The following is a 17,525-nucleotide window of genomic DNA, read 5'->3' on the forward strand; positions in this document are numbered from 1 at the left end:
CAACACGGCTACAACCTACACCCCTTAACACAAGTGACACAAGTTTTACTTTCAGCAGTTTGAGGTGCAGTTTCACATAAACCCCTCTACCACTCTGCCTGAAACCTGGTAGGCCTTCCTCATACCTGCATGAGGGGCTATGTATGTGGCAGGACAGGTGCTAACGAGGGCAGCCATTTAATGCCCTGCTCTCAGAGGTAGAGACGCCAGTTTAGTTTCTCACCAGCCAGCAGGGAAAGAATATCTCCTTGCTGAGCTCCCATGCCAGGAATAACTTGGAGTTATAAGGGTTGGGGCTATATGGGGAGGCCCCACATCATCCTGGGCATGACCTACTGCACCCTGCTAGGGTAGGGAGGCCTGGGTGGGAGTGCCAGTGGTGTGGCAGCCCCAGGAAATGCCAGAACCACGAACCTCCCTGGTGAAAGGTGGGTAGGAGGCACCTGATAACCTTCAGCCACTGCAAAGTCCTGGCTGGGGAAAGCCCAGGCCTGTATGATCTTTGAGAGGCCTGAGGTTTACTGGTTGCAGTGGAGTTGTGAGGGTGAGAACAGGGGCTATCATGCCTACAGTTTTCACCCTGCTGTGCCTTAACACACGTACAGTCATATACAACACAAGTTTTGCTTGTCAGCATCTTGAGGTGTAGTTTCCCAGAAACCCTGGCACCTATCTCCTTGAAACACGGCAGGCTTCATGCCCTCAGAAAGGGTGACCATCCCTGCTGTTCTCATCCAAATCTTCCAAAAAATGACAAAGTTATATGTATTTCAGTGATTCCCCATTATAGTTTATGGCCGAATCATTGACTCTCTCTGACTCAGTGCTGAATCTTCCACAGCCGATTCAGCCAAATTGATTCGGGACAGTGATCCGATGAGATCATTTTAATGTTGCATGCAATATTGACGCTGTTAGATATACCTATACATGATTCACTAGATAACCCCAGAGATTTCAAATAGGAATCTACAGTGTCAAAACATTCTGACCTGTTGTGGGCTTTCTGAGTTCCTTACAAGAGAATTGCCCTAATATTTTTATGTAGTTATAGTAGCCTGGGTGGTACGCGGCTGGTACCCCCTCTTCAACTGAAGGGATGTTAGCAGGTATGTGTGTGCTGTGGAAGCGTGACTTCCTAGCTTCAGGACAGCTTACCTCCCTTTCCTACAGAGCAGAGCAGAGACCAGGGACATTCAGTGATGCTTAACTATTTACAGGTTTAATTTTACAATACAATATAAAAGTTATAAACATGTACATGTATACATATACCTACATACATACACACAAATAAATAATTATTTACAAATACAGGTTTACAAAGACAATAACTCTTATTAACCCTAAACTCAGGCAATCTCAGCTGGATATGACAGACAAAGGCACTAAATTAGCACAGGCCTTGACCCTCTTTGGCCTTCTGGTTAGCATGCAGCCCCTGCCCTCAGCAGGGCTCACCAGGTGGCAGGCAAGGGAACACTCAATGATAAAACACAGACTAGTCAGTAAATCAACAAATGAAGACCTGGCAGTGATAGAACAATAAACTGAACGTACATAAGTGAGATTATATCAAATAAGATACAATATATAAAGATAACCAATACAATGAATTCAGGTTTTGAGGCAGGGTTGTACTAGCAGACCCTACTAACAGGCTAATTACAGCTGGTCACAATCCTCTCATAATACAACAATAAGGATGCAAGTTTACTGCAAAAGTCCCAACAATACAAGGAACAAGAACACAACAGTGGCATAGCAACTGTGCCCAAAGAAGAAATGATTCCAGGGGAAAGAACCGATTACCTTAAAGAAACACTATCACCCTCCTCTAAGTCACACAACTAGGATGGGCCCTGTAAGCATGAAGTGACCCTTAACAAACGGGGCCCTTAACTCCTCTCTCCACATAAAAAGGGGTCATCTGGCTCCCTGTCATGGGGCTTCCCTTCAAGCACCCAAGTGGGGAGGGCTTCTCCTTCGCTGTGGAAATCCCCTTCTCTTCCCCTCCTTGGGACTGCAATCTCTTCCCAGGTGACTCACAACTGCCAGCAGTTCTGGTGGGCTAGATTTGTCTCTCTCTGTGGTTTGGCTGCGGGGGCTTCCTCCCTTGCTAGGGTAGTCAACCCCCCACCGGCTGCCACTTGCTGCAGGAAGGCCCGAGCTGCCTCATGCAGCCACAGGGCCTGTCAGCCCTCTCAGGCCCTGTGCACTGCTCTGTGCACTGGAGGGGTGCTTGTCTCACGCAGGGATGGAGACCCACACTGCCTCGTGCAGCTGTGCTGCCTGGTCAGCTCTGCTCAGCTCTCTCAGCCCTGTGCACTGCTCTGTGCACTGAGGGCTCCTGCCTTGCGCAGGGTTGGGGACCCACTCTGCCTCGTGCAGCTGCAGAGGTCCTGTCCATTCTCCAGACCCTCTGTGCACCGGCCTGTGCAGCGATGCCGCAGCTCTTTTCACAGCAGGGCTGGGAAGCAGCTGCCTGATGCTTCCCACTGTGTGGAGGTGTCTTGAGGGCACTTCTGGGACAACTGCTCTGCCCTGCTGGTCAGCTCCACCAGCTCTTCTGCAGCCCATCTTCATCGTCCCTCGCCAAAGCCGCCTGAGTGCTGGGTATGTGGGTTTTATCTCTTTTGGTGGCTCTGTCCCCCAGATTGGAAACAGACCAATGGGAAAGCCTGAGGGGTTAGTTCCCCCTCAGGTCCTCTTCTTCACCTCATCCCTCGGTCAGGGCAGGGCAAGCCTTTCTCCTGCCTTCTCCTGATTGGTGGGTAAGGGAAATGCCCCCACCAATCAGCCTGGGTCATCCGGCTCAAGCTGTCAAGCTAGGCTGCCACCAGCAAGCCTGCAACATGAGAAAAGGAGTCAAAGCTAGGAGCTGGCATTTTCCAAGTGTCTTGAGTCTAGAAAAGTTGAGGACCAATGATCCAGACCTACATGTACAGAAACCTCTAGGAAAGTGGGAGGGCACAGCATTTTTGGCCAGCAGGCCCTTTCATAAAGTAAATATGAACTTCTGGCTTCCATTACCTAGGACTGGTATGCAGCCCTCCTTCCTCCTAGAGTACTTGAGCCTGTCTCAACAACGCTCTGTGCGTGTGGTACAGTTCCTGCCATTGTAGCAACCAGGGGGATTACTGGTGTTTGCAAAGCACCATGATTATCACCACTGGCTGTATATTCACTGGCAAGATTGTGCGTGTTTGTGCTGGAGGGTCTTTTTTTCTTGTCCCACCACAAGACTGCTAACTCACATGAGGTATTCTGCACTAAAATCCTACTGTAAACAAGATACTGAAGTTTCTACCTTACTAGTAAACCAGCTGGAGGTGGGAGATATGGTACTGACTTGTAATGACACATACCCAGTGAAAATTCTGGGCCCTGAACATGGTTGCTTAATGGGAAGAAACACATTAATCAGACTTGTGCTTGTGATGATAACATATTTAACCAGGTCAGCTGGTATGATGATCAGGGAAGGCACTGTGTCTCTCTACAAGTACATAAAGTTATTTGCATTGCTCTGCCTATGCTATAGACAACAGCATATTAATAAAGTACAGAAATTCCACATGTATGCATATAAATTCTTATGAATATTTTTAGCTATGTTTTTCCACATGGGATCATCAAGTTCAGGCTACAATATTTTGGGGTTCAATTACAAGAATGCAAGGCCACTTGACCCTGAATGTAAGCACCCACTCAATTTAAACCATATTGACACCTATATTCATTTGACATCTCCCTTTAGAGTTCTTGCCTTCATTTTCCTAGGTGTATCTGTACAGAAGACCCTCGAATGTATCTTCTTCGCTGATTTTCATTTGCTTCTTTCACTGTGCATAGTCAACATGCATCCTTTCCTCCTTCAGAAATGTGTGTAGATCCTACTGAAGTTGCCCTATAAAGATTCTAAGGCAAAATAGTAGCTGACACTACTATTTAATCAGAATGATGGGCTGACAGCCTACTGAGGGCTCAGTGCAGAATATTTTGCTCTCTACAGCTAAAATCATGGGGAAATCAAAGATGGGACCAATTAAACTTAGCAATGTGAATACCCCAGACTCTAGGGAAAGAAAGATTTGGACGTCATCCATATTTCTGCAATGGACTCGGTATTTCTTCACACTCCCTGATACTGAAAAAAAAGATCATGTTAAATTTGAGGAGAAGTAGTTATTATATGTTCATCTACAGTGAATGGGATCTGGAAAATGTAAATAGTGAACCCAGGTGGTAGTATTTTTGTAAGGAAAATCAATGGCAATCACAGAAATTGTATTTGTCAGCAGCCTGAAGAAGTATTAACAAGAGGAAATACTTGTCATGCATCAGGCTGCTCTGGGCAAGTTCTGGGATGAGTTTTGTTCCCAGGGAATTGGAAATGGAATGTGTATTTCCTCATTTTAGATTATTACTTGAGATAGTTTGAAATAGTAGTAACTTCCAGACTTCAAAAGTTAGGTTTAAAAAGAAAATACGGGCTTGGAGCTACAGTGAAGAAAAACCACCAGTGTTAGGAAGAATAAAAACTGCATTTAACCTACAATCTTATTGAAACTCACTTTACTGGTATTTCAGTTAATAAGTAAAATTAAATTCTAAACTACTCTCCTAAATACTTGAAACTCTGCAAGGACTTGTCCAACTCTCTCTCATTTCATAACAAGCTACTCCCTTCCCACTCTTTCTGATTTTGGCTCTTCTCTCTAAACATTGGAAATTGCTCCTTCACTTGTATTGTCCTATGTATCGGATCACAGTTTTTCTCTCCCTCTCTAAGAGCCACCAAATAATTTCTTCCATTTATATTTTTTCCTCCAAATCTTATTCTTTACAATCTGTAATCATATTGGAAACGACCCTTATCTCTGGATTCAGAAAATAACAAATCTGAGTTGAAAGAAGACCTTAGAAAAATGGTGTGTGTATAAGTAGAGTGACAAGGTATACTGCTAATTTAGCAATACCATACCACAAAGACCCCTGGGCTAGATCTCTCATGGGGTAAATGACAAAAAAGAGAAAGTCATCCTTATCTGGATCTGTTTGAAACACTGTTGTATGCTGTCTGATAAAAAGGGAGTGAACAGTTCTATTACTAGTAGGTAGTATAAGAGCTACCAAGATCCCTGGCTTTTCTTTTCGGTACCTGTCCCTGACATTTCCAACAAGCTAGTTCTGATCTTGACGTGCCGACATTTACAAGATTCACTGGAGGAGGAAAGAGGAGGAAATTCAAATGCAGTCATCTGCAAAATAAATTGCTAGGGCTGGATCTTCCTCACTTTATTATTAGGCAGCAGCTCACTTAACATGTACTGCCCATGCAGCTTGGCTTCAAGAATAAAGCCTGGAAAATAAAAACAAGAAAGCTTATGTCAAATAATGATTATCTGAACCTCAGAATATGTGCCTATGCAGCCATTATATTTTACATGCCATGTAGACTTCTAGTGACACCTAGTGCCCACAGTGTTTCATAGTTTCATAGTAGGTAGGGTGGGAAGGGACCTGAGCAGATCATCAAGTCCAAACCCCTGCATGGCAGGAAAGAGTACTGGGGTCAAATGACCCCAGCAAGGTGATTGTCTAGCCTTCTCTTAAAGATCCCCCAAGGTAGGAGCCAGAACCACTTCGCTTGGAAGCTGGTTCCAGATCCTAGCTGCCCTGACCATGAAGTAGCGCCTCCTAATGTCTAATCTGAATCTACCCTCTGCCAGCTTGTGACCGTTCTTTCTAGTCACTCCTGGTGGTGCTCAGGGGAACAGGGACTCCCCCAATGCCTGCTGGTCCCCTCTGACTAGTTTGTAACAGGCCACCAGGTCCCCCCTCAGCCTTCTTTTGTGGAGGCTGAACAGGTTCAGGTCCCATAGCTTCTCCTCGTAGGGCCTGCCCTGCTGCCCTCTGATCATGTGAGTGGCCCTCCTCTGGACCCTCTCCATGTTGTCCATATCCTTCCTGAAGTGTGGCACCCAGAACTGGATGAAGTACTTTAGGTATGACCTGACCAGTGTCACACAGAAGGGGAGGATCACCTCCTTGGACTTCCTTGAGATGCATCTGTGGATGCATAACAAGGTATGGTTGGCCTTCCTGACTGCATCCACACACCGCTGGCCCATGTTCATCTTGACATCAATCATGACTCCAAGATCCTTTTCTGCCTCTGCACTGACGAGAAGGGAGTTCCCCAGCCTGTAGGTATGGTGCTGGTTCTTCCTCCCCAGGTGCATCACTTTGTACTTGTCAGTGTTGAATCCCATCCTATTCTCATCCGCCCACCTCTGTAACCTGTCTAGGTCTGATTGTAGGCTATCCCTTCCTTCTAATGTGCCCACATCCCCCCACATCTTAGTGTCATCAGCAAATTTGAACACGGTGCTTTTTACCCCCTCGTCCCAGTCACTGATGAAGATGTTGAACAGTGCGGGCCCAAGGACGGAGCCCCGTGGAACCCCACTGCCCACGTCCTTCCAGGTTGAAAATGACCCGTCCACCACCACTCTCTGGGTGTGGCCCTCCAGCCAGTTGGTGACCCATTTGACTGTATAGGTGTCGAAACCACAGTCCCCCAGTTTTTTAATGAGAACGGGGTGAGAGACCGTGTCGAAGGCCTTCTGAAAGTCCAGAAAGACTATGTCCACTGCTACCCCTGCATCTAAGGATTTGGTGACCTGGTCATAGAAGGCCACCAGGTTGGTCTGATAGGACCACCCTCTAAGGAACCTGTGTTCGTCGCCCCTAAGCATAATCTCCCCTGCTGGCCCCTCGTGGACATGTGCCAGGATAATTCTCTCAAAAAACTTACCCAGGATTGAGGTAAGACTAACTGGCCTATAGTTCCCCGGGTCCTCCTTCCTTTCCTTTTTTGAAGATGGGAACCACGTTGGCCCTCTTCCAGTCCTCTGGCACCACACCTGTGTTATTGATGCAGCTCTTAAAGTTCCATTTCTCTTCAAAAGGCACTAGGGTCAATTCATTTTGAATGGATTGCTATAAAATAACTTCCATGAAAAGCTACATAACATATCCTTTGAGACTGAGCAAGTCCTGTAGACACCAAAAATGCAGAACTAAGGAGAAAAATGTTTCTTTCTGAACTTTATGACCCCTGAGTATTACAACACTCGTGATGGTCCAGATCTTGTAGGATTTGTTTGGGTTTTGTAGAACTGACTAGAAGCGTTAACTCTGACTGTCCTTGCCTTTCCAGATCACTTAGATACATCATTAAATCATGTGGATGGTATACCTGCCACGGTTACTTAATGCAGAACTTCAAGATAATGAAATTGTCATGCAATAGAGGACCTGCTGAAAATGGAAGGGTGAAAGAAATTGTTGTTTGTTCAGATCTTTTAAAGAAAAGGAATCCATGCTGGAGGATATTTGTGAAAAAACTCAGCATGACTACATGGCATGACAGTGCCATGCAAAGACAACTAGACGAGCCTGTGAAAGCACTAGCTTGTATTCCAGAGTCAGTGCCATGGAAGGCCGGGTCAGACAGATACCCAAAAATAGCTCTACACATACTAGTTGTGAAACCAGAAGCAGTAGTTTAATGTTGAGCCATGGTGAATAATTCCCTGTGTTTCAGCAGAGCTATAATTGGTCCCAGTGCCACACTTTGTTAATGTGCCATACTTACCATAACTAGTGTGTGAAAACACTGCATGGCACTATGCCATGTAGACATTCCCTGATCCTTAGATCGTGTCTCTGCTTGATAGGTAATTCAGGTTAAGATAGGGTGCAAATTCAAAAAGAAAAAAAAGGGATTCCTAAATGCCTCTCAGTGTTTATAGGCTATAATGTCTCAAGCAGTCTGTGTAGTCATATATAATGGGGTATCTTTCTATGAAGTTGGATATTGTTTCTAAAAGATCTTCCTAGAGCAGCATGGTTCTAAGGGGATCCATCAAGTATGGGAATATAATCCCTCTTTGCTGTAATTCAAAGTATGAGAAAAAAGAAGTGAAAAGGTGGAGCTTCAGTCTTCAATCTGTATTGTCTGAAGTTTCACAATCTTGCTATTGTATTGATGCTCCCTGTTTGTTTTTAGAAAAGGAAAGGAACAAGACTGGCTGCGCAGAAGATTTTTTTTTTTGATCTAGTGCTGTTTGAGTTCACATTTCTTACACACGTGATTATCCTTAACTAAAGTCTTTGAGCCTGGGTGCCTTTGATTGATGACTTGAAGAACTACCTATCTCACACCCTAGATTACCTCAGAATTTTAACATCCACAAAATGGTAAAGGCAAAAAAAGAACCCAGCATTTAAACAATTTCATAGCATTGATTGCACCTAACCTAGTCTGCTGGACAGTAATTTTTTTCACATTTCTCTTCATGTTATCTAAGCGATTGAATGTAGTACCTAAATTACTTAAAATATTTTAGGTTAGGATTTTCAAAGAAACGTAAGACTTCACTCTAGTTACTAGAGTCTAGTAAATAGCCCCATTGCCTTTTCATATGAGTACAGTTAAGCATATGCTAAGTGCTTGTAGGAAAGGGCTTCAGGTTTGGCTAGTAAAAGTTAAAGAGTGCTTTAAACTTCCATTTCAACCTCCATTTTAAATGTTTTTAGGATGATAAATAAAAACTAAATCTTACAAGTAAATTCTACTATGTTTGTGTGAAATCTTTTGCTGTAAACACTTAACCTTAACACCTGAACTCCTGAACCACATTTCTTCAAGCTTCCCCTGCATTTATGATTTACATAGCATCTATAAAACTGTGCTCAACAAGTAAGTGCAAGGTCTGATTCAGATTATGTGGAAATCAGTAGAAAGATTCTTATTGAGTTCCACTGGCTTTCTAACAGGCAATTAGCTTGTCTTCCCCATATTCTACCGGTCATTATTGCATTATCTGTCCAAAAATATTTCAAATGTATGAGGAAAGAGTGTGTGCTTAAAGCATACAGTAAGTTAAAAAGGTTGTTTCTGATATTGGGTCAAACTTTTACAGGACAAAAAAAGCTGTCATATGACAAAGCATGGAAAATTTAACTCAAAATTGGCTGAGAATTTTTTGAAAAAGAGATCTCAGAATGGAACCTGAAATTCAGTCACCTAGAATGCACAACAGCCAAGCCAACTGCAATACTGGGACCCTTCCAGTTACAGAAATACAGTCTAATCTATATGTAAAAATATAAGTGCTTTCAGATCATGTTTCTGATGATTGAAAGCAATGTAACTTTATGTGTATGAATTCTTGTACACTTGAGGCTGCCAAGAATGCTTGCTAAGACATTCTTGACAAGTAAAATTTGCTTTCCTGCTTGCAACCAGTAGGATTTAGCCAAACTCCTCAGTGTCTATTTGTTTTTTGAGAAATGTGGGTGATTGCTGAAACTCAAAAACACATAACGATGAAGTCTAGCTTAATAACTGGGGAGAAAGTCAGATACACTAAGAGTTCCCTATTTTTCAGCTAAGCTTTATTCACCCGTGTTTTTCATTTGCAGGTCTGTCTTAGACATAACTTAAGGACACTAATTATACAACTACTGCTGATTACAAAAGTGATGGGTATAAGAAGTGAAAGAGAAAGAGAGAGAAATTTCCATTGAAGTCAGTAAGAGTTGTTTATACAAAACAGCTTGTATAAATTAACTCCAGATGTTTCCAGCTGGTCCACAGATGTTTCCAACTGAAACATCAGAGAAAATCTGCACAGAATATTCTCGTTTTCCTTTTTCACTTATTTCTACTCTACTTTCTCAAGTACGTTCTCATTCTCTCTCCCTTCTCCACCCCCCCGCCCCCCTGAGCACACTGACTTCTTGGGGTACCTACTTCAATGGTTTCCAATCTTTTTAGGTTCAAGGCACCCCTTGTCAACTCAAAACACCCCTTGTTAGAAAATGCCAGCTTTTACTTTCACTTGTTTTTGATTATAGAAAAAGGATAGAGCAATTCTTCTGCTGCAAAGGACTCAGAAAAACCACAGCAGGTCAGAATGTTTTTGGCATTGTGGATTCCTATTCTAAATGTTTGAAGTTATCTTTCGAATCACTTGTAAGTGTTTGCACACTTAGTGCTAATATTACCCTTTAAAGGATTTCATGGAACCCCAGGGTGCCAGAGCTCTCTGGTTGAGAATCACTGATGTACATGGAATGACATATGAGGCTGAGATACCTGAATTAGCTCTAACCAAGCTGGCTAGAATAGCAGAGTTGCATTAACTGGGTAAGAAGCCCATCAAGAGGCAAGATACAGTAGTCTGGGTAGCATGAGCTCAGAGGTGTGACAGCACAGCTCTGTACCCAGGGTAGCCACAGGTACACAGGTCAGGGTGAACTGCTGCTATGCCAGTTGTGATGGTGGCTATTTTTTGCACTCCCCACAAAGGCAGCACCCAAGGCTGCTGCCCCAGTAACCCCCTCCCCCCAGTTATATTACTGTCTGAGCCAATATGTCTGCACTACCTGAGTTAGCTCTTTCAGAGCTCTGCCTTTGGAATCTCTCACATATTTTTACCACCTCTTGTCATGGAAACAATTTTGGGCATTTGTGGTGGAACAAGGGGATTGGACGTTTATTTGCTTGCGCTCTGTGTCACATAAAAATTGTTATGGTGGCACAAAGGTGATACCTTTTTGCAGCCATACTCTTCATGTGCCTCTCTGTCTCATAGTTGCATACTTGTCTGGGGGCTGGAAGGGACCTTACAGATCACTGGGATTGAGGAGGAAAGACTGCTGGGATCAGATGACCCCAGCAAGATGGGCATCAAGACACTTTTTGAAGATCGCCACAGGGTGGATCAGTGGCAATGCATAGTGCACCCCCTGAGAGCGCTGGGGAACCCCATGACAGCCAGTGGTCCCCGCTTATACAACAGGCAGGGGGCAGGTGGAAGCACTGGCGCCCCCCCAAGAGTGCTGGCCAGAGAGTGGCGGCACCAGCAGAAGAACCGCTGGCACTTCCAGGCACGCTGCTGGCACTTCTGAGTTGGTGTGATTGGCCACGGGGCCCCTCTCCTGGTCTCTGACTGGTCACTGTGGGGTAGATGACTGTACCACCTCTGGGGGGAGCCTGTTCCAAACCCTCAGCACTCAACTTGTAAAGAAGTTTTTCCTTATGTCTAGCCTGAAGCGATCCTCAATTGGCTTGTGCCCATTATTTCTTGTCCTTCCCTTGAGGACCTTGGTGAACAGATGCTTCCCCAGGCCCTGAAGTATGCCCTTGATATACTTATAGGCTGCCACCAAGTCCTCTCTGAGTCTTCTCTTCTCCAGGCTGAACAGTCCCAAGTCCTTCAGCCTTTCCTCGTGTGACCTTGTCCCTAAGTCTCTAATCATGCACCTGGCTCTACTTTGGACTCTCTCGAACTTCTCCACCTGAAGTGCAGTGCCCAGAACTGGATGCATTATTCCAGCTGCAGTCTCACCAAGGCTGAGTAGAGCGGGACATGAACATCGCATGCCCCCGGTGGCTGGGGGGACACAGTGGCACTAGTGGTGGCAGGAGCATGGCAGCGGTAAGTAGGGAGCTCCTGCAGATGCCACCAGTGCTGTCGGCACCCCAATGTTTCAGAAGGGGTGCAGCAGGTTTTTCATAAGGGGTGCACCGCCATGCTCAGGGCGTGCATGTGGACCCACATGCACCCCCTATGCATCACCAGTGGAGGACGATATCCTTAGTTTTGCTTGAAATGCCTCAGTAGATACATGCCAGTGTTTGATTAGCTCTGCCAGCTACGGCATCGCATTGGTGGCTTATGTTCATTTTGTCGTCTATCACGATACCCAGGTCTCATTCAGATGTGGTGCTAGTAAGTGTAGGCCTGCTGAGCCTGCATGTTGTGGATTATTTCTCCCCAAATGGATCACTTCACATTTCGCCATATTAAACAATATCTGATTGAGGTCTGTTCACCTCGCAAGCCTGTTCAGGTCGGCCTGTATTGCTAGCCTGTCTTCGAGCATGTCCCCTGAGCCCTTTCATTATTTTTATATAAATTACAAGCATTAGTTTATGTTCAGCCACATCAAAACAAAGAAAGGCAAATAGCACTTCCCAAAACCAACTCATTCCAGTGGCAGCCCAAACTATCTTGGTATTAGTGGCTCTGAGAAGTGACAGTAAGATACTTCAGAAAACATCACTGGCAAGTAAACAGCAGAATACTGCTTAGATGCTTCGATGCAATTAAATATCATTATATTTAATCATTATATATTTAATCATTATAATGATATTTAATCAAATATCATTATAGCATGTATTCTAATGTAAGGCATGGAGGTATCCTCTTCCCCTTGTTTCCCTGGCAGTTCCAGGAATTCAGGGATTTCTGGAGCCACAGGAGAAAATGTCTCCAAGAGCTACTCCACCCACCCTTGTTTCTGATTTACTTGCAGGGGACCATAGAGATATGAACAGTACCAGGGGTTCAACTCCAATATTGTTACAAATTTTATTTATTCATAACATTATACTGATTTATTATTGCAATGTTTCGTTATGACGGGCTTGCCATGTCTTTTTAATGGATTTTTACTTATGATGTCAAAGGAAAATTATTGCTTAAATGTTTATATTTTAGTTAGTTATAGAATTATATGGAATAGTGAAGGCAATTAAAAAAATCCTAAGAGATCCCTGCTTTCTGTCAACTTGTCAGGCCTCGTAGTGTCAAGGAAAATAATACCTCTTTAACCATATATGCTATTCCTAGGTGTGTTTATATCACTGGCATACAATCATACATTACATCATACCATCTAAGCAGTATTCTGCTGTCTGCTTGCCAGAATGCAGCTCTGCATTTTCAAATTTGCCTTAACATTCTATATTAGTTTCTTTTATACTTGATCTGAGCCTTCAAGAGGCTGAGAAGTGATGTATGATTGTATGCCAGTATGAAAGACATCCACAAGCACTTGTCGTTGTGATTCATGCTTTGGAAGGAACACTTGAAAGGAGTCTCTAATTGCAAACTATGTGTACTAAAATTAAAGGCTAGCAATCTAGAAACCATTTGATCAAAACTGAAAACACCCACAAGGTTGTCCTTAGCCCATTCTCTAAGACAGTGGTCAGCAACATTTTCTGATGCAGGGCTAGAATGACACAGCTCAGGTCTGATGTGGGTCAATGCTAGTTCCTGTCCACTGCTGCTACCACTTCTCTCCACCACTGGGCTATGGTAAAGCCCCCCACTTCCCAGCTGCAGTGTGGGTGGAGGCTCCCACTGTCAAATACTACTGAAACACCTGGTACCATGATCCAATCTGGTCCGTGGACTACAGGTTGCAGATCCCTGCCCAAGATGCCAGTCTGGCTCAAGGAAACAAAGTATATAATTACTTATGTTTTTGGAAAAGTGCTTGTTGTGTGAAAGAGTGGGAGCTTCTTCTCTAGTCAGGAACACAGAGAAGCCATGTTTAAAAAGTCTTTTATTTAAGATAGAAACTATGTCACAGAAACCTGTCTTGACTTAAGCATGATGCCACTGCTATATGACTAGAAAGAGGTTTTATGTACAAAAATTACAAGAGCCTATGGTATTACAACTCATACTAGCATAAGAAGTCATTTGAATATAAAAATATAAGAATAAAAAGGGATTAATTAGTTACTTGATAGTATTTAAGCAACCTCTTATCAAACGCAGAATGACAAGGGACACCTGTACAAGTAAGAAGAAGGCACAATGACTTCTCTTACGCCTAAATTTAAAGACTCTTTAAGAATTATTTAAATTTAAAAGCTTATTTGGGGAACTAAAAGACCCCTGCATAGGAAATAAGAAGGTTTAGACTAATTTAAACTCCAGTTAAACCCAGACGAACCTTAAGGAATGTCTCAGAAAATGGGCTGATTAAAGAGTTAAAATTCTATTGTATAAATGTTACATACTATATTTAGTAGAATCCAAGACAAGGTTTTACTTCCCCATTTAACATGCAGGGAAAAAAGTCCCTTGCTTTGGATTTGAATGCAAGATGGTGAGGGGGCAGGTGGCTGCTATGACTGACTCTGGCCCTGACCTGGGGTTGGGGTTAGAGCTGCAGCTGCTGCCCACCCCCTGCTGCCTCTACCCCACCATATCTTCTGTCCCCTCACCTGTCTCCCCTCCCTGCAGCTTGCTTTCTGGCTAAAGCCCTGTTCCAGCCTGGGGCATGGAGATAGTGGTTGCTCTAGCCCCAGACTAACCTGGTCTTGGCGGCTGTGGTGATAGCAGCTCTGGCCCAGGCTCTATCTCCAGAACCCAGTGGAAGCTGCCACCACTACAACAGCTGCTGCATGGCCAGACTAGGGCTGGTGCAACCATGTGCTCTGTGGCCCACATTGGAGCAGGGCTGGGGTCAGAAGGTAAGTAGCAGCAGGGAGCTGGGGGGAAAAAAGCAGTGGAGGGTGGCAGGCATTGGTTGCAAGGTGCCAGGGAGTGTAGGCATGGGGGGGCACGTAGGAAGGGGGTGGGGGAGGCAAGTAATGGGGAGGGCAGCAGTTACTGGGGTGCCCAGCAGGCACAGGGGAGGCATGTGTTACAGTTGCAGGCATTGGGGGGTGCAAGTAGCAGGCGAGGCAGATGCTGGTCTGCAGCAGGCAACACAGAGAGAGGCAAATGTTAGGGCACACCAAGGGCAAGCAGGCAGAAGTTGGGGCAAGGGACAAGTGTTAGGTTGCTTGACTACCCCACTACATGCTCCCTCTACCTACCCTTGCCACTGCTTTCTCCCCTACAGTAGGTGGGGTGGGGGGAAAGATATTAAGACACCCTTCAATAGATAGATTCTATATCTGGTAAATTATAACAAATTTATAAATTTTCCATGTATATAATCTAATTAATGGGGGGGGGTCATCTTAAATGCAGAGTTGTCTTAGATTCAGGTAAACATGGTACATGAACAAGGGTAGCAGGATCAGGCCCAGCTGCAGTAAGAGGTATGTTCCACATAGAATGCAAGTAACAGTTAATAGCTGGCTAGTGTGTTTAAGACAGTGATTATCAAATTTAGATAAGGATAATCCAATTTCTTGATTCAGGCATTAAGGTAGCTGCTTCTGGCATCAGAACAAAACGTGGCTATGTGCTGCATTGTACAACTGTGTAGCTATATTATTAAAACTTTGATGGACCAAAAATCTATTTCAAGTACAATAAAACTCTTAAGATTATCTCTCTATGGTATGTTACTACTGCTGTGATACCCCACTGGAAAAAATACCTCTGTGTGTGGGAGTCAGTGAGCTTTTTTACTGCAGGCGTGAATTCTATAATGTATGTTTTCCTTATTTTATGTCCCAAATGCTATATACAGTGACAGTGAAGGGAGGGAATGAATATTGTCTTTTTCTACCCTCTATGCATATTCTCTTTGGTAACCCCATAAATTGCCCTCTCTGGTAAGTTCTGTCTGATAGATAGAGGGATTCTTTCCCTTCTTTCATTGCATGAATTCCTTCATCTGTCAAACAGTATGTTTGCCAGGGTGATAATAAGCTTCATTCTTCATACATGTCCCACATATTTCCATGTACTTTTTTGGAAAACTATGGGGGTAAACGATCATTGAACTGATTGATATATCATAGTTTTTGTTGTAAATTAATGTAGTTTAATATTTAGTATTTTTCTAAGGCATTCACTTCTGAGGTATTAAACATCTTTCAGTACCTTTGATGGACTTCCAGCTTTCATATCCATTTGTTAAATACCACTTGAACATTTAGAGTTTGGTCTTTAAGCTGCAGATGTCTCAATGACCAAATCTTATTTAAACTGGTAAAAGTAACTGCTGTCTTCCCATCTCAAAAGATTATTTTCTTTTGGACTTTCCAAAGGACTTGCATGCTACTGACAAAATAGGTACATTGGTTCCTCTTATTCTTCTTTTGTCTATTACAGTAGTGCTTGAGTTGGGAGTTGCTAGGGTTCTCCTAATTGTTTGTTTTTCATATATGATTAACTCTGTCTTGTGATAGTAGACAGTTCTTTGGTCTCTGTTTTAATGTTGGCTCAGCTGTTACTTGAAATGTTCTCTATTGTTTTATACTGTATACTTTTATTCATAAACCTTCCCTCTTCCGTTTTATGAATTCTGGGTCCTGAATTTTGTGTTCAGTGTTTGTGAAGCTATAAAGGAAAAGACACAAGAAAAACAGACAGTACAAAATAATTACAACATCAATCGCATCCCATTGCAATCTGATTGAAAAAGAGTTCAAAAACACTTCATTGCAATGTGCCTCCAAATAAACAGTAATTTCCTGTAAACATATGTCCATGCACAAATGTTTAAAGAGACATCATTCATTTAAACATTGCATTTCTGTTGGGGTATGCTTTTCCTAGTCTTGCTGCAAGTAACATCTAAAATTACTATAAACAAGAGATTAGAGGAGGGAAAATATATTTCAGTGTATTTTACATTCAACAACACTTTCTGTATACGCTTGTCTCCACTGTTGTCCTTCTAGTTTCAACACTGGTTATGAACCATTGATGGCTGTCATTAGGGCTAACCCCCAGTATGGGCAAGCCCTTAAGAAATTCAGCAAGTGTTATACCCTTCAGCATCACTTGGTGAAAATATCAATGTGCGTTCTAGCACAAATGTATGTATAAATACCCATCTTCATCACAAACATCAGAGCTATCTCTGAAAATATAACCTTTACTAAAGTAGCATATAATGTTATTCTTCACTAATATGATACCAAATAAAACCTGATGGCTGACCTGAATATTTCAGTTTCTCCACTGATGCGTTTCCCTTTATTTGTCTTGAAATATTTCCTTTCATTTATCTGTTTGCTAGAACATTCACTTGCCAAAATAACTTGCATAAAGTTATTCTCTAAGCATATACACTGTCTTGCAGCATATCAACTATTCCATGTCACTGCTGGCCTTATCTCTACTGGCAAAATGGATTTGATTAATAGAATAATGTTTGCACCTAAGCATCCATATTACCAAATATACCTATGTTCCAGCCAGATCCTTCCATGGAAGACTGGAGCAGAGGCAGGAGCGTCACAGAGATTACAGATGGAGATTTCTGTATAATTCTAGGATTCTGTCACCTCTGGCTCAGAACCAGGTGTCATATTTTCTCACATATAACCCATACCTTTCCCACAAAACCAGCTGGGGGAAATTGGGTGCACATTATATGCAAGGAAAAGGGATCACCATGGGGCCAGAAATTTGGTGGGCATGGGGCAGAATTAATTACTGTGGCTCTGGGAGTCCAGCAATTAATTCTGCCACTGCTCCTGCCCTCTGCCACCAAATTTCTGGACCTGTGAGGAGCTCCTCTCCCTAACTATGTGATCAGGCAAGCATGCCCTCTATGCCCGACTCGGGCTTCCCTAGATTGGGGCTCAGGCGGCCTTAGCCTTACCTGGCCCCCAGACCCGCCTCTTCAGGCCTATGCCCCAATGGGGCTTCTGCCTACGCACCAAGTTCTTCCTGAAGCTGCCCACACTGGGCTGGGGTCAGGACACCCCCAAAACGCAGCACCCCCTG

The sequence above is a fragment of the Crocodylus porosus genome, unplaced genomic scaffold (genome assembly GCF_001723895.1).
Source record: "Crocodylus porosus isolate Cpor-Errol unplaced genomic scaffold, CroPor_comp1, whole genome shotgun sequence".
NCBI lineage: Eukaryota > Metazoa > Chordata > Crocodylia > Crocodylidae > Crocodylus > Crocodylus porosus.